At 46.8% G+C, this 17,796-nt stretch overlaps 1 long non-coding RNA gene across 2 annotated transcripts in view; it reads left to right on the top strand.

Annotated features, from left to right (window-relative positions):
• Nucleotides 1-4,759: 4,759 nt before the first annotated feature.
• Nucleotides 4,760-17,796, top strand: part of LOC142819293 (uncharacterized) — a 44,151-nt gene continuing 31,114 nt past the window's right edge. For both annotated transcript variants that reach the window (XR_012897152.1, XR_012897151.1), the window contains exons 1-2: nucleotides 4,760-4,962; nucleotides 9,755-10,029. This is a non-coding gene — a long non-coding RNA (uncharacterized LOC142819293). The remainder of the gene's footprint in view (nucleotides 4,963-9,754; nucleotides 10,030-17,796) is intronic.

Raw genomic sequence — 17,796 nt, 5'->3', positions numbered from 1 at the left:
ATAAGGGCAATAAGATATTCTCCGTCTTATTCTCTATCCCTTTTTTAATGATTCCTAACATCCAGTTTGCTTTTTTGACTGCCGCTGCACATGGCGTCGACGTCTTCCGAGAACTATCCATGATGACTCCAAGATCTCTTTCCTGATCCAGCTTCTGGAACATGCTGGAGTTGCAGAAGAAGCGGGCGTTCTGCGCCTTCTCTGACCACCCCACGAAAATGTCCATAAACTGGCCCCCCGTGGTCCACAATGGCCTGCAGGACCATCGAGAAGTTCCCCTTCTGGTTGATGAAGAGAAATGCCCAGTGGTCGGGGGTGCAGATGGGGATGTGGGTGCCGTCAATAGCTCCCCAGCTGGGGAATTCCGTATCGGCAAAGCTGGCGATGATGGCGTCCCCATAGCTGAAGTGAATGACCCTGCACGGCAAGATGGTGTTGGTGGCCTGCTGCACCACTTGTAGAAGGAGACAGACAAAGAAACAGAGAATCAGAGGGTGGCCAGGGCCTCCCACACACACCAGGAGCAACTCCCCTGCTTACCCCATCCCCCAGCAGGGCTTAGCGAGGACAGGACAGAAAAAACCTTTTGGGGAGAGGGCTTGCACCACCACCACTACCCCTTTCCCTTGGGAACCCCATTCCAGTCGATCTTGATCTCCCCACGCTGAACTGGTGCCCGACAGACCGGTAGCTATCTGGCGTGGCGCGCTTCCAGAGGCAATGGGTGACCCGCTTCTTGAAGAGGATGGCGGGTCTCTTGTGAGTGACCCATTGCCTGGGGGGTAGGGGCGAGCCACTCACAGAGCTCCAGAAAATTGTCCTTCCAAAATTGCTCATTCTGAAATCAATGTGCCGTGTCGACGCAGCCTGGCTTTGCCAGTAAGAAGCTCACTCAAAGCCATTTTTATGGTGCCACCGTGTGGCCTAAAATCAAATCACAGCTGGATCTCAAAATCAAAAAAATAAACACAAAGATCAGGCTTAGAAGTCCACAGTTGTGAATCCATCCTCCCAAGGAGCCTTGCAGACCCAGAGTCAGGGCAGAAACTGAACTGCTTTGGAAATGATGTTTAATCGGCATTAAACAGGGTGTTTAAAATCTGGCCAGAGACTGGCTGCGTACACACAGAGTGGTTCAATCGCTAGCCTGGCACTTGGAGACCCAGGGTTAGTGCCTGCTCTGCCACAGGCTTCCCTTGTGACCTTGGGCAAGTCACTTGAGCTTCTCTTTGCCTGTGTGTGAAATGTAAGGCCGTGCTTTTATGTCCCTCCCTGAGGTACTACAGGGGATCAGTATGTCAAAAATTATGAGGTGCTCAGATGCCATGGTAATGTGGGGCTTTATGTTAGGTAGGAGAGAGAAGATTGGGGATTTCCTGCCCTTCTGCCCCCAAGAAGAATCCTGTGAAACAACAAACCCGAAGTGCCAGACGTGAGGAAGTGCGGTTTCTGCTTTGTTTTCCCAACTGAGCAGTTTCAGGTTATGATGAGAAGTTGTTCCTGAGCAAAAAGCAACCGACCACCAGGTAAATCTTGGCTTCACTCCAAATGTGAGGGAAATGCGCATTGCTCGTAGGGAACATCGTGTTTGCTAAATGTATTAGGACAAAACCAGGAGGCAAAATGGCTTACTCTTCCAGCTTCCTAATAGGGAACCACACGGTGCAATGGTTTTTTCTGTTTTATTAAAACTAACATCGCCATTCACCCTCCCATAAGGCACCGATTCTTTTAGGGGCAGAGGACAGCAGCGAGGACGTGTCTGCCATAGGACAGCTTGTCCCACGCTTAGATTCAAGTCCCAGGGCTAGAACAGGTGTTTCTCAGCCGTGGGATACAATCCTGGGTTTCAGAAGAGACAATAGGGAGGATTGGAAGGGCTCTAAGGCTACGTCTACATTGCGCTCTCTTGCGCAAGCACATATGAATATTGCTGCGCCTCGTTTGCATACTTAATGACCTGCTATTTTTGTGCAAGGGGCTTTTGCGCAAGAAGGGGCAGTCTATACTGCTCCTTCTTGCACAAAGAATCCCTCCTGCACAAGAGCCGTTCTGCCGTTTATTTTCAGGCGGAACGGTTCTTGCACAAAAGCCCCTTGCGCAAAAACGGCAGCTCATTAAGTATGCAAATGAGGCACAGCAATATTCATCACTGCACCTCATTTGCATATGTTCTTGCACAAGAGAAAGCAATGTAGACGTAGCCTAAGGGTATGTCTACACTGCAAGCTTCTTTCGGAATAAGCTTTGCTGGAAGAGAGCTTCCAGACAAGCTTATTTCAGAATAGAGCGTCCACACTACAGGGAAGCCTCAAAATCTGTCCAAAGCAGGCTCCCCTAAGGTAGACGCACTATCTTGACTTAGAGCCCCAGGAGACACTAGAGAGAAATAACCTTAGAACGGCCCCGGTGAGGAGCTATTTCGACATAGCAGCAGTGGCGCCTCCACACAGCCCCCCTCTTCTGAAAAAGCTTTTTCGGAAGCTTGGTCATTCCATTTTCTTAGAATGATGTTTACCAACATCGGAAAAAGCCGTCCGTTATTTCGATTTTCTTCCGAAATGAAACAATTGCAGTGTGGACACTAGTGTTGTTTTTCTAGAATAACGGCTGTTATTTCAGCAAAACGGTGCCGTGTAGACACACTCTAAAACTTGATTATGATTTCATGCCAAAAAAAACCTCACTTCATTTTCCCACTCCCCTCCAGAGCCGGCCCAAGCTACAGGCTGACTGGGCGGTAGCCCAGGGCACCCAATTGTAAGGGGCGCCACGCGGTGTTGCCGGGCCGGGCGGAGGCAGGACTGTGTATGTGCTGCGCGCCCAGGCCCCAGGGTGCAAGAATGGCTCGGGCCAGCTCTGCTCCCATCGCACTGTTCTTTTTCATGGTCAATGGTTCTTCCAGTCTCTCCACACACACCCATGCGAATTACATGGCCTTATCACTGTCGTATATTTTTTACTCATTTATAGTAAATGTAAAAGTCGTGAAAAAAATGATTGCAAAGAAGAGGCTGCCAACCTGAAATGGTTGAGGAACACTGGTGCAGAAAAAATTGCCATGTGTATCTCGTAAGTAGCTGGCTTGTTTCTCTGCTCATTGCCAGCAGATGCAATTCCAAGTTCCAGGAATTGTCTGCCCTTGTGACACATGACTGTGTCTAATCACAAAGGGATGAATTGAAAGCCTCGCTACCATCATCCTGTAAGAGACGACAGTTTTAAGCACTGGCTGGGTAATTACCCGCTCAAATGCTTTCTGTCTGGCTGCAAACATGAAGCTTACTTGAAATTTCACCACAATTAGTCTCTCAAAGGGCTCTGGAGGGAAGTTTGAGTAGCATGGGGTATAAAACGGGCAGGAGAGCCAACCACTATTAATTGTTTCAGCTTTCTCAAATCTACACCCTGTGGAGACTTTTGTTTTGTTTTCTTTTCAATTCCAACAAACATCCCCAAATGTGGCATTCCACCTCCTCCCCATACTGTGTTGCCTAGTGCAGTAGAATAGGAGCTGACCTTGTCCGTGACGACAGAGGCAAAGAAAGCATTGAGTACTTCAGCTTTTCTCACATCATCTGTCACTAGCTTACCTCCCTCCCTTTCTGACCACCCTCTTATTGCTAACATGCTGTAGAAACCTTTCTTGTTACCCTTTCCATCCCTTCCCAGCTGCAATTCCAGCTGCACTTTTGCCTTCCTGATTACTCCCCTTCATCTTGCTTTGAACTGACCCAAAATGCCTTGTTTAGCTTCAGTTCAACATGAAACAGCATTTCTCCTGGCCTTGTGAGAGTTGTAGCTTGGGCACTCAATGGTCCCTTTCTCCTCTATTATTTGTAATGAACTGTTGTGGCATGCACACATTTGGATGCAATTAAATACAGCTGTTCACCTTACATTCTAGCTCACTGTGACCTGTTTGTGTCTAGAAGCCAGCTAAAGTACATCTAAATATGTACTGGCTAATTTGACCTAGCTGACTAAGCACACATGCATCCAATGCAATTTTTGAAAGCAGATTAGAAAAGTCTTCTTGCTCCAAAGCTGTGGTTGACCAAGATTCTGATTTTAGTTTTTTTCCTTAGCTTAGTTAAATATAATCCCTTTCTTCTGATGAGCCACTGACACACTCTTCATCCTCTGAGGACTTGTCCTTAGCCTCTTAACTTCTTAGGGTATGTCTACACTACCCCACTAGTTTGAACTAGCGGGGTAATGTAGGCATACCGCACTTGCAAATGAAGCCCGGGATTTGAATTTCCCAGGCTTCATTTGCATAAGCAGGGCGCCGCCATTTTTAAATCCCGACTGGTTCGAACCCCGTGCCGCATGTAGCCGCGGCACGGGGTTCGAACCAGCCGGGATTTTAAAATGGCGGCGCCTGGCTTATGCAAATGAAGCCCGGGAAATTCAAATCCCAGGCTTTATTTGCAAGTGCGGTATGCCTACAATACCCCGCTAGTTCGAATTAGGAGGGTAGTGTAGACATACCCTTACAGAGTTCTAGAGGAGCACAAGTTTCCCCTATTACAGGTTAAGTGAAAGCAATGTGGAAATATGTAACTTGTTTTCCAGGTGAATGAACTGAAGCACATAGAGTTCGAACAGGAACAGCTAACAGGAGAGTTTGGAGAGGGAGTTCTCCAGGTAAAAAAGAAGTAAAAACGGGACACTTGTGGTAAGTGGCTGTCTGGCACGTGTGTTTGTGTGTGGGGGGGTGGGGAGTTATTTGCTGTGTGCTGAGCTTCTGGTTGGTTGGTTTGTTTGAAGGAGCTTTTAAAAGGTTTGAAATCTAGAAGCCTCTGTTAATTGGCTGAGCCTCAGTCAGGGGGAGGGGCTACCAGAGCTATATAAGCCTGTGACTCAGCAACCAGGGAGCTTGCGAACAGGAACAGCTAACAGGAGAGTTTGGAGAGGGAGTTTTCCAGGTAAAAGAGGAGTAAAAACAGGACCCTTGTGGTAAGTGGCTGTCTGGAGTGTGTGTGGGGGGGGGAGTTATTTGCTGTGTGCTGAGCTTCTGTTTGGTTGGTTGGTATGTTTGAAGGAGCTTTTAAAAGGTTTTAAAATCTAGAAGCCTCTGTTAATTGGCTGAGCCTCAGTCAGGGGGAGGGGCTACCAGAGCTATATAAGCCTGTGACTCAGCAACCAGGGAGCTTGTGAACAGATACAGCTAACAGGAGAGTTTAGTGGGGGAGGGTAGAGGGCACTAGTGACTTCTGACCTTCTTTAAAACATAACTCTTAGAATAATCTATATTACAGAGGTTTAAAAAGAATCCCAGTTTACACTTAAACTTATTCATTAGAAAAATGGAGACAGAAGCCCAGCAGCAGAGTGGGGGCTATCCTGTTTATTGTGTCGAGTGTAACATGTATGATTACCTGCCCTGTGGGCGGGTGGCGTATGTGTGCACCGGTTGCAAGGCACTCCTGACCCTCAGAGACCGAGTTCGGGCTTTGGAGGCCAGGGTGGCTGAACTGGAGGAGCTAAGGGAGGCAGAGAGCTATGTTGATGAGACTTTCTGGGACACTGTAGGACTGTCCCACCTCCAGTCTGAGAGCCCCAGTGCTCTTAAGGAGGATGAAAGTCTCAAGGGAACAGAGCATTCAATGGGAGCAGAGGGAAACCATCCCGTAGTTGGGACCCTCCTCCCAGAGGATGTTGCGGTATCCTCTCACTAAGGATACCTCTGAGGGGGAGGGAATGCCAGTTAGGAAGAAGCAGGTGTTAGTAGTGGGTGATTCGATTGTTAGAAACATAGATAGTTGGGTTTGTGATGACCGGGAGAACCGTATGGTCACTTGCCTGCCTGGTGCAAAGGTTGTAGATCTCTCGAGGCATCTAGATAGACTTATGTGTAGTGCTGGGGAGGAGCCGGTGGTCGTGGTACATGTAGGTACCAATGATGTAGGGAAGGATAGGAGAGATGTCCTGGAGGCCAAATTTAGGCTGCTAAGAAAGAGACTGCCACCATAGAGGTCCTGGATTTCATTCTCGGAAATGCTTCCAGTTCCACGCGCAGGGCTAGGTAGGCAGGCAGAGCTTCAGAGTCTCAATGTGTGGATGAGATGATGGTGTAGGGAAGAGGGGTTTGGATTTATTAGGAACTGGGGACACTTTTGGGAAAGGGGGAGCCTATACAGGAAGGATGGGCTCCACCTAAACCAGGCTGGAACCAGACTGCTGGCACTAAACATTGAAAAAGCCATAGAGCAGTTTTTAAACTAAGAGATGGGGGAAAGCCGATTGGTGCAGAGATGCACATAAATCGGAGGGAGACTTCTCTTAGAGGAGAATCCATTGATAGAGATTCTCTAAGCTGTAGTCAGAAAGAGAGGAGGGGAGAGGACAAACCATGGGCCAGAGCAGACAAACAACCGCTTACAAAGGAATCCAATGCATCAGGGAAGGGCAGACAAATAAGCAGTGGCAAATTTTTAAAGTGCTTGTACACAAATGCTAGGAGTCTGACTAATAAGATGGGTGAACTAGAGTACCTCGTGTTAAATGAGGAGATTGACATAATAGGCATCACTGAAACCTGGTGGAATGAGGAAAATCTGTGGGACACAATCATACCGGGATATAAAATATATAGAAAGGATAGAGAAGGCCAGGTGGGTAGCGGAGTGGCACTGTATGTAAAAGAATGTAGAATCAAATGAAATAAAAATATTAAGTGAATCAACATGTTCCATAAAATCGCTATGGATAGTAATTCCATGCTCCAATAATAAGAAATTAGCAGTAGGGATATATTACCGACCACCTGACCAGGACAGTGATACTGACATTGAAATGCTGAGGGAGATTAGAGAGGCTACCAAAATAGAGAACTCTATAATAATGGGGGATTTTAATTATCCCCATATTGACTGGATACATGTCACCTCAGGAAGAGAACCAGAGATAAAATTTCTCAATGGCTTAAATGACTGCTTCTTGGAGCAGCTGGTGCAGGAACCCACAAGGGGAGAGGCAATTCTCGATTTAGTCCTGAGTGGAATGCAGGATCAGGTCCAGGAAATAACCATTACAGGACTGCCTGGGAATAGTGACCATAATATAATATCCCTGTGGTGGGAAGAACACCTCAGCAGTCCAGCACCCTGGCATTTAATTTCAAAAAGAGGAATTACACAAAAATGAGGAGGTTAGTTAAACAGAAATTAAAAGGTACAGTGACTAGAGCCAAATCCCTGCAAGCTGCATGGAAACTTTTTAAAGACACTATAATAGAGGCCCAACTTAAATGTATACCCCAAATTAAAAAACATAGCAATAGATCTAAAAAAGTGTCACCGTGGCTTAACCACCATGTAAAAGAAGCAGTGAGGGACAAAAAGGTATCTTTTAAGAAGTGGAAGTCCAATCCTAGTGAATGAATAGAAAGGAGCATAAACACTGTCAAATCAAGTGTAAAAATGTAATAAGAAAAGCAAAAAAAGACTGAGGAACAGCTAGCCAAAAACTCAAAGAAATAACAATGTTTTTTAAGTACATTAGAAGCAGGAAGCCTGCTAAAAAACCTGTGGGTCCCCTAGATGATCGAGCTATAAAAGGAGCAATCAAGGATGATAAATCCATTGCAGAGAAACTAAATGATTTTTTTGTTTCAGTCTTCACGGCTGAGGACGTTGGGGAGATTCCCGAATCTGCACCATCCTTTGTGGGTGATGAATCTGAGGAGCTGTCCTGGACTGAAGTGTCATTAGAGGAGGTTTTGGAACAAATAGAAAAACTTAATGTTAATAAATCTCTGGGACCGGATGGCATTCATCCAAGGGTTCTAAAAGAACTCAAATGGGAAATTGCTGAGCTATTATCTGTGGTTTGTAACCTATCCTTTAAATCGGCTTCCGTACCTAATGACTGGAAGGTAGCCAACGTGACACCAATATTTAAAAAGGGCTCTAGAGGCGATCCTGGCAATTACAGACCAGTAAGTCTAACTTCAGTACTGGGTGTATTAGTTGAAACAATAGTAAAGAATAAAATTGTAAAGCATGTAGAAGAACATAATTTGTTGAACAAAAGTCAACATGGTTTCTGTAAAAGGAAATCCTGTCTTACTAATCTATTAGAGTTCTTTGAAGGGGTTAACAAACATGCGGATAAGGGGGATCCAGTAGATATAGTATACAGTACTTGGATTTTCAGAAAGCCTTTGACAAGGTCCCTCACCAAAGGCTCTTGGGTCAATTACATGGCCATGGGATAAGAGGGAAGGTCCTTTCTTGGACTGAGAATTGGTTAAAAGACAGGAAACTAAGGGTAGGAATAAATGGTAAATTTTCAGATTGGAGAGGGGTAACTAGTGGTGTCCCCCAAAGGTCAGTCCTGGGACCAATCCTCTTCAACTTATTCATAAATGATCTGGAGAAAGGGGTAAGCAGTGAGGTGGTAAAGTTTGCAGATGATACAAAACTGTTTAGGATAGTCAAGACAGAAGCCGACTGTGAGGGACTCCAAGAAGATATCACCAAATGTGCATTATTTTACACTTATCCACATTAAATTTCATTTGCCATTTTGTTATAATTATTATAATTCCTGCGCATCCAGAAATATAATCTATGCTATCATGTGCCGAAAGTGTCCGTCTGCTATGTACATTGGACAAACATCTCAGACACTTCGCCAAAGGATTAATGCCCACAAAACAGATATCAGACAAGATCACAAAGAGAAAACAGTTTCTTGCCATTTTAACCAGAAAGGACACTCTCTCAATGACTTAACCACCTGCATTCTGCTACAAAGACCTTTTACATCTGCACTTGAAAGGGAATCCTCTGAACTGTCATTCATGTTAAAATTCGACACTTTCCAAAAAGGACTCAACAAACATTTGAACTATCTCACCCATTACCAAGATAGTTTCCCCAATTATCACCTCTAATACCATTAACTCACAAACATCCCACTCTCCCTACCTCTAATATCATCAATTCACAGACACTTACCTTCCTTCCTTCCTCCCCCCCTCCCCCGCATCCCCCTCCTGTTCTGCAATGTGATTTGTCCTTTTCATATTTGTTCATTTTTTTTAATTGTATCCTTTGGTATATATGGTTGTGACTACTTTCTTCCACTATTTGATCTGAGGAAGTGGGTCTGGCCCACAAAAACTCATCATCTAATAAACCATCTTGTTAGTCTTTAAAGTGCTACATTGTCCTGCATTTTGCTTCATCTCCTAATAAACCATCTTGTTAGTCTTTAAAGTGCTACATAGTCTTGTGTTTTGTTTTCTGAAAGAGCTCTTTTGGGGGAAAAAGCATGTGTGGACGGGAAGGAGTGGGCTTTTTGAAAGAAGAGGCCTCCAGGAAATAGCACAGGTGCCCTGGTGGCCACTCCATCCAAAGTAATCAAAACTCTATAGTTCCTATCTCCTGGCCCCTCTTAAAGCTGCAGGCACCCTGGACAAGCTTTGTGGCAGGAAACCAGCCTTGGAGCAGAAACTCACCATGCAGCTCTCCCTGCCACAGGCCTTGCCACCCATGGTGGAGCCGCAAGGCCCCTGAAACTTCCCTGGCCCTCCTAAAGAGCAGCCCCAGGGGTCCCAGGACCCACCCAGGGGGACCAAGAGTCAGGCACTCTCCTGGTCCAGACCGGAGAGCGTGTCCCTCCTTGAGCTGTGGGGTGAGGAGGACACCTTGCAGGATCTCCAGTCCAAGTACCGTAACGCAGACATTGATGGCCGAGTCCCTGGTGGAGCACAGACCCTCACTCTGGACCTCTCCACCAGGGACATGTCAGGGCCACAGAGTGCAGCTCGCGCTCTCCTGCCCCTATTTTGATGAGCTACAACAGATCCCGGGGAGCAAGGAAACATCCTCGTGAACTCTGGCCTGGAGACTCCCATCATTACCTGGCCGGAGGTCTCGGCGGAGGAGGAGCAGGAGGGCCCGGGCCAGCCGGAGGAAAAGGAGGAGTTGGACACTGTGACCCTCTCCCTGGAGCCAGTGCCAGTGAGCTAGAATGTCTCCCAGGCCTCTTCAGACACCTGGGAGGGATCTTCAGGTGAGCGGTCTCACTTTGTCACACACACAGGGTGGGGGAGGTGGGCACACAGGGGGTGGGGGACGAGTGTCATTCAGGCTGCTCTGGCTGGACATTGTGCTGCAGTCCATGCACGTGCAACCGCGTGCAGTGCTTGTGTGTGGCATGCAGACGCAGCCGGCAGCTCCTGAGCATGGGTGGGATCCTGCTGGAAGGCTCAGAAGAGGCCACACATGTCCTACTATTGGGGGGGTGTCTCTGCTCCTGGCTTCCACCCCCCTGCTATGCCCATTCCCCCTCCACCTGACCCCCCTGCTATGCCATGCCTCTACTCCCTCCCCAGGTGATGCCCATGCCCCCTCCCTAAGTGATGCTGAGCGGCTGGTAGAGATGAGCAAGGTGAGAAATCAGCTCACCCAAAAGCGCCTCTGAACTCTGGGTCTCCACTGACCAAGGACAACAGCTGAGTGTGGCACAGAGGACAGGAAAAGAGAGAGCGTGTTAAAGGCGCATTTGTTTGATTGAATATGTTTCAGTGACTTGGCTCCAGAATGCGAGAGGGATGACTGGGAAACATACATAAATATACATTTGCCAGGAAGCCAAGATGTTTAAAATACATTAGATGTCTAAGTTGTTGTCTCGTGCAGTCTGTTAGCTTGGAGTTTCCGTAGTAACATTTTAGTATATTCTAATTAATTTTTATTAGTATAAGAGTGACCCGGTGTTGTCTTCAAGCCATCATTGTCAAGTCCAAGTTGAATCTCAAGTCACTACAGTTCAAGTCTCAAGTTGAGTCTTGAGACCCTAAAGTCACTTTCGAGTCAAGTCCCAAGTCGAGTCTCAAGTCTTAATTTGAAAAATGTCAAGTCCCTTTTGTACAAGCCATCAATATCGGCGTTTTCGGACAAGTTTTCACCAAGTCGATTTAACAAAATTAGCAAGTCTCAAGTCGAGACAGCCTGATTGTCCTATGTTTGTACAGTTCCCAGCAAAATGGACTTCTGGTTCATGACTGCATCTGCTTTGGGTGGTGATACCACACCTGCTTCCCACCTATAAATCTCCCTAGCGCAGACACCGGTCGGCCCTTGAACAAAGCCACGTTCCCCCCACTGATGCACGTGCAGACACTGGCCATCCCACATGAACAGCTACAGGTCTCCTCCCCCCCACAAAGACACCCCCCATAGACAGCAACACCCCCTTGCCCTGCCCCCACGAACACCCACTCAATCACTTTTCTGTGCATTCCCTTTGAAGCTTCTACAGGTCTCAGACTCAAACACAAGACTTTTGTCCTGTTATTTCTATCATTTATTTCATGTGCTGCACAGGGAACAGACGCTATTACAGGAACACATTTAAAAGGTTAGCATGAAGCTACCCAAACAAGTCAGCTGTATGCATAGGTAAATTTTACATATAGAAGTAGGGGCCTCTATTTCATCATGCATGGGCTGATGCCAGTTTCTGGCTTGTGATATGCAGGGCTACTTCCATCCTATTGCAGCTGGAGTAACAGTATTTTAGAATATCCAGAGCAAGAACTAGTTAAAAATTATTTGCTCTATTCCTCGTGTTCCAGCCATTGCCTTGGAACTTAACCCAGCCGTGGGCCCCTGTTTGCACTAGACCATAGGTTCCCAAACTGGGGGGGCATGCCCCCCTGCGGGGCGTGAAGAAATTCCAGAGGGGGGCACAAGGCAACCCAGCCACACACACCCCTGTCAATCCCACCCCAAGGTTTGCTACTATTTTTTTGGAGGGGGGGGCGTGAGGGTTTCTTAAAAATCAGAAAGGGGGCGTGATGCCGAAAAGTTTGGGAACCACTGCGCTAGACAGTGAACTGAGTGGGGGCTCCAGTATCTTACAGGATCGGGCCCAGTTGTAAAGCTTTGATCCTGATCCATGCTGCCTCAAAGTTTGTGGGAAGGGAAGGGAAGAGGGTGGTGAAAAATTTCGGTTCCAGCCTCCGTGTGCAAACGTGAATATGTATGACTTGTAACCAAGATGAAAATGACTGACACAGTTACATAGCTAGTTGCACCTCTGTCCCCATCCTGGTCTCTGAGAGCAGCCTTCTGGCCTCAGGGCTCATCCCTTCGCTTCTCCTGGGCCAAATGCCACAGATCTCTCGCCCACTGGAACTGGGGGCAGTGGCCCAGACCCCAGGCTATCAGCCGCCTACCTTGCAGGTTTGGCTGAGTGCAAACCCTGCTGGCTTTCTCTTTAGGAGTCTGTGACAAACCAGCTTTCTTACACCCACGGTACCGATTGCTCTAGAATCCTGTCCTAAGGCTTTGTTGTAAGAACAAAACCACCTATACCCACTGCTGTCTTATTTACTAGCTTACCATCCCCTGATGGAAGCCGAGGCAGGCTTAACCGCCTCAGCTATCCCAGTGGTACCTTCATCTTAGTCCTCCTCTTGAGAGAGAGAGAGAGGCCTTTTCAACGGCTGGAATCCTTCATGTTTTCACGGGTTCCTGAGTGTCGGCCCTGCTGAGCGAAGCTAATGTGGCAGGTTGGCTGGGATGTGGGAAGTATCTTCAAAGTTAAAAGTTCTGGCAGGGTCCCGTGCCGTCCTTCAGCGCTGCTGTCCTGAGCTCTTCTTGGCCCTTCCCACTTGTGTTTTCCTACAACCCCCTACTAAAGTAAACATGCCTCTTACCAGGCCAACATACTGTCATCGGTTATTACAGATCAGCTCCACTTTTGCAGCTTGTGACGGAAAAACGCTGCTTTATCTGTATTCCTGTTCTTTAGATGTGAAATATCACCCACTGGTTTGCCAACGAAAGGCCACTCTAATCTAAAACACTGTTCTCCCCTCCAGTTCTGATAAAGCTCCACTTGGCTAATATATTGTAGTAGCGAGACCCCAACGAAGTCTTGAAATAGAAAATGTGAGTACGTGTGGTGCAAGCAGAGTTCGATCTTCACTACCTGCTTTTTTTTAAAATATCCCTCTAAGAACTTCTTTCATGATCCAAGCAAAGTAGGCAAGAAAGGCAAATAAGTCAACCGGTGCAGGCCTACACAATGTGTAGGACAGTATCATAGCAACTGCAGGCACTGCCCTTTATCTGCATACACCTAGGCTATGTCTACACTGGCAGGTTCTTAAGAGTTCCTGAGCAAGAACTCTTGACAAGAACACGTCCACACGGCCATGTGCTTTTGTACAAGAGCAGCCATGGAAGTGTGGATGCTTTCTTGCGCAAGAAAGCTCTGATGGCCATTTTAGCCATAGGGCTTTCTTGTGCAAGAAACCCTTGCCGCAAGAAACTCCAGCCGTGTGTCCACACTGCCCTCTTGCGCAAGAGCGCTTGCACAAGAGGGTTTACACTTGTAAGAAAAGAGCATCGCTCTTGCACAAGAAGCCTTGTCTTCCCACACTTTACTGTAAATCTTCTTGAGCAAGAGCGGGCTGGCCATGTGGACGCTCTGCGGGTTCTTGCGCAAAAACAGCTGTTTTTGCGCAAGAACCCGCCAGTGTAGACATAGCCCTAGGCTATGTCTAGACTGTCCCCTCTTGCACAAGAGAATATGCAAATGAGGCAAAACGGTGAATATAGCCATGCCTCATTTGCATACTTAATGAGCTGCCATTTTTATGCAAAAACTCCCTCTTGCACTAGAGCCCTTCTGCTGCTTTTTTTTCAGGAAGAACGGCTCTTGCGCAAGAGGGGTTTTTTGTGTAAAAAGGAGCCGTGTAGACGGCGCCATTTTGTGCAAAAGCCCTTTGTTCAAAAATGGCGTCTCATTAAGTATGCAAATGAGGTGCAGCGATATTCATCGCTTCACCTTATTTGCATAGTCTCTTGAGCAAGAGGGGGCAGTCTAGATATAGCCTACTATGCAACGGTTCCTCAGTCTGTAAGAGAGAGAGGGAAGGCCCATGCCAACCCCACACATTCAGTCTGTCCTCGGTATGGAGACAAGTGAGTGATTATGGCCTTGTGTCTATACCAAACTGAGAGCTACAGACTACAACAAGCTTTGCTAATTTGCCCTTTAAAGTAAGACCGTGTCTTACCCTCTCAGGCCCAGATTTTAAAGGCATTTCGGTGTTGCTGTGCTCTGCATTTAGAAGCCTAAATCTCATTTTTCAAAAGGGCTTTAGGCACTTAGCCTACAGCCCAGTGCAACACTGAGTGCAGCAATGGCGAAAGACCTTTTACAAATCAGACATTTCTGCGTCTTATCTCTTTGTCAAACAACATTTTTTGACGCCACCAACCTGTTCTGTGTATCCATCCATCTCCAGCAATGTTAGGGCTTAGAAGAAGGTTTTGGTGTCCATAAACCGATGCTAACGATAAATGCCACATTTTCACCACAAGAGGTCCCTCCAGGTTTCTAAACAGAAGAATAAGCCAAGTATGCAGGGCTCCACCATTTGAGGGCTGTTGTGAAAATAAATGGGCAACCGCAACAGTTCAAAAAAAAAAATCACCAGTCAGATACAGAAACACATAAAAAATAAGTCTTTAGAAAAGTAATTTTTGTTTGCCTACTTTTTTTGATGCTATTAGAGACAGCCTTGTGGACTTGTGCATGTCCAGCATTTCTAAACAGACCTTAGGGAGTTTTCAGAGAACCAGAGGGAATTAGATGCACTGACTATACAGGCTGAATTGATGTAACTTTTGTAAGGGGCACGGCTGCCGTTTTCCATGTCATTGTTGCTTTGACGATTCAGAGGTAGTGGCATAGTGTACCAGCCCCCTGGCATCATCTATGCTCACCTCACAGTCAGTGTTGAAACAGACTCAAGGGAAGGTGTGTGGTAGGTGTGAATGTGCAGCGTCCTTATTAGAGACCTCCCTTGACAGAGGCGTGACCTTCATTTCTCCTCCAAATGGCGTTGGCACATTCCAGGTCTGAATTTTAAAAAGGAGACCTAAATGAAAGACCAGATTGTTAGGCTGGTGGGGGTGACATGGAAAATTACAATGAGTCGTAGGCACAACAGAAGGGTATCTGTGCAGGAATTTGCTGAACATCAGAGGATTATGGGGAGTGAACAGATTACAGTTTAACTGGTGCTGCAGAGACTTGCTGGAATAAGTCTCATGACTGGAATATTGGTATGTTGATATAGTTTAGAATTATAGGGAAAGAAGAGACCTCATGAGGTCACTGACTCTAATCCCCCTGCCCAAAGCAGGACCAATCCCACCTAACTCATCCCAGCCAGGGCTTTGTTAAGCTGGGACTTAAAAACCTCTAGGGATGAAGATTCCACCCCCTCCCTAGCTACGTGTTTTACCACCCTCCTACTGAAACAGTTTTTCCTAAAATCCAACCTAGACCTCTCCCACTGCAAGTTGAGCCCATTGCTCCTCGTCCTGCCACCCGTCACTAATGAGAACAGCCTCTCTCCATCCTCTTTGGAACCTCCCTTCAGGAAGTTGAAGGCTGCTATCAAATCCCCCCTCACTCTTCTCTTCTGCAGACTAAATAAGCCCAAATCCTTCAGCCTCTCCTCATAAGCCCAGCTCCCTAATCATTTTGTTGCCTTCTGCTGGACCTCTCCAGTGCGTCCACATCTTTTCTGTAATGGGGGCCCAGAATTGGACACAGTACTCCAGATGTGGTCTCCCCAGTTCCAAATAAAGGGGAATAATCACTTCTCCTGATCTGCTGGAAATACTCGTCCTAACGTACCCTAATATGCCATTAGCCATCTTGGCTTCAAAGGCACACTGTTGACCCATATTCAGCTTCTCATCCACTGTAATCCCCAGGTCTTTTTCTGCCAAACTGCTGCTTAGCCAGTCAACCCCCAGCCTGTAACAGGCCTTGGGATTCTTCTGTTCCATGTGCAGGACTCTGCACTTGTCCTTGTTGAATCTCATCAGATGTCTTTTGATCCAATCCTCCAATTTGTCTAGGTCACTCTGGACCCTATCCCTGCCCTCGAGCGTCTCTACCTCTCATCCAGCATAGTGGTGTCCGCTAAGGGTGCAATCCATCCCCTCCTTCAGGTCATTAATAAAGATGTTGAAAAAAACCGGCTCTAGAAATGATCCTTGGGCAACCAGACATTGAGTCATTTATCACTACCCATTGGGCCCGACAATCTGGCCAGCTTTCTATCCGTCTTACAGCCCATTTGTCCAATCCATACTTCCTTAACTTGTTAGCAAGAATACTGTGGGAGACCGTATCAAAAGCTTTGCTAAAGTCAAGGTCAATCACATCCACCAACTTCCCCATATACACAGAGCTAGTTACCTTGTCATAGAAGGCAATTAGGTTAGTCAGGGTTGATTTGCCCTTGGTGAATCCATGTTGACTATTCCTGATCACTTTCCTCTCTTCCAAGTGCTTCAAAATAGATTCCTTGAGAATCCCCTCCATGATTTTTCCGGGGACCGAGGTGAGGCTGACTGGTCTGTAGTTCCCTGGATTGTCCTTCTTCCCTTTTTTAAAGATGGGCCCTACATTTGCCTTTTTCCTACCACCCACGACCTCTCCCGATCTCCACGAGTTTTCAAAGATAATTTCCATAGGCTCTGCAATGACATGTGTCAACTCCCTCAGTACCTCGTATGCCTTAAGCCTGCCCCCATGGATTTGTGTCTGTCCAATTTTTCTAAATAGTTCTTAACCTGTTCTTTCTCCACCGAGGGCTGCCCACCTCCTTCCCACACTGCGTTACCTAGTGCAGTAGTCTGGGAACTGACCTTGTCTTTGAAGACAGAGGCAAAGAAAGCATTGAGTACTTCAGCTTTTCCCACATCATCTGTCACTAGGTTACCTCCCTCATCCAGTAAGGGCCCCACACCCTCTCTGATCACCCTCTTATTGCTAACATGCCTGTGGAAACCTTGCTTGTTACCTGTCACAGCCCTTGCTAGCTGCAATTTCAACTGTGCTTTCGCTTTCCTGATAACTCCCCTGCATGCTCGAGCAATAGATTTATACTCCTCCCTCATCATCTGTCCAAGTTTCCACCTCTTGTGAGCTTCCTTTTCGTGTGTTAGCTCACCAAGGATTTCCCTGGTTAGCCAATCTGGTCGCCTACCTTATTTGCTTTTCTTACTGCACATCGGGATAGTTTGTTCCTGGGCCTTCAATAAGGCTTCTTTAAAATACTGCCAGCTCTCCTGGACTCCTTTCCCCTTCATGTTAATGCCTCAGGGGATCCTGCCCATCTGTTCCCTGAAGGCCACAGAGTCAAAGTCTACTTTTCTGAAGTCCAGGGTGTGTATTTTGCTGTTCTCCTTTCTTCCTTTGGTCAGGATCCTGAACTCCACCATCTCATGATTACTGCTGCCCAGGTTCCTCCCACATCTACTTCCCCTACTGGTTCCTCCCTTACCTTCAGGGCATGTTTAGGCTACCCTTGGCGTCCAAAAGAAGATATGCAAATGCAGCATGGATTTGCATATCTTCTTCTGATCCCTTTTTTAGAAGAGGTTTTTTTGGGAAAAAAAAGCAGTCTAGATGGTTGGGGGGGGAGGGTTGAGCAACCCTCCCCTCCCCCCTTTTTCGCAAGAACCCTGTAAACCTCATTTTTTGAGGAAGAGAAGCAAAAAGAAGGTCAATTGGAAAGGAAGAATCAAACCCACAATTATAACGTGAGGAATACCAGGCTCGGTGCTAGTCAGAGCGGATTCCTAATCAAATACGAGTCAACAATACGATGGAATTGTGAACAAGGCTCACATTCAGAGGGGTATTAACAGGAGTGATGTCTGCAAGAAACTAGTAATTGTACCATTCTGCTTGGCTCTGATAAGACCTCTGCAGAAGTGCTGTGTCCTATTAAGA

This window comes from Pelodiscus sinensis, chromosome 21 (genome assembly GCF_049634645.1).
Source record: "Pelodiscus sinensis isolate JC-2024 chromosome 21, ASM4963464v1, whole genome shotgun sequence".
Taxonomy (NCBI): Eukaryota; Metazoa; Chordata; order Testudines; family Trionychidae; genus Pelodiscus; species Pelodiscus sinensis.
This window is presented reverse-complemented; position numbering and strand designations above follow the sequence as displayed.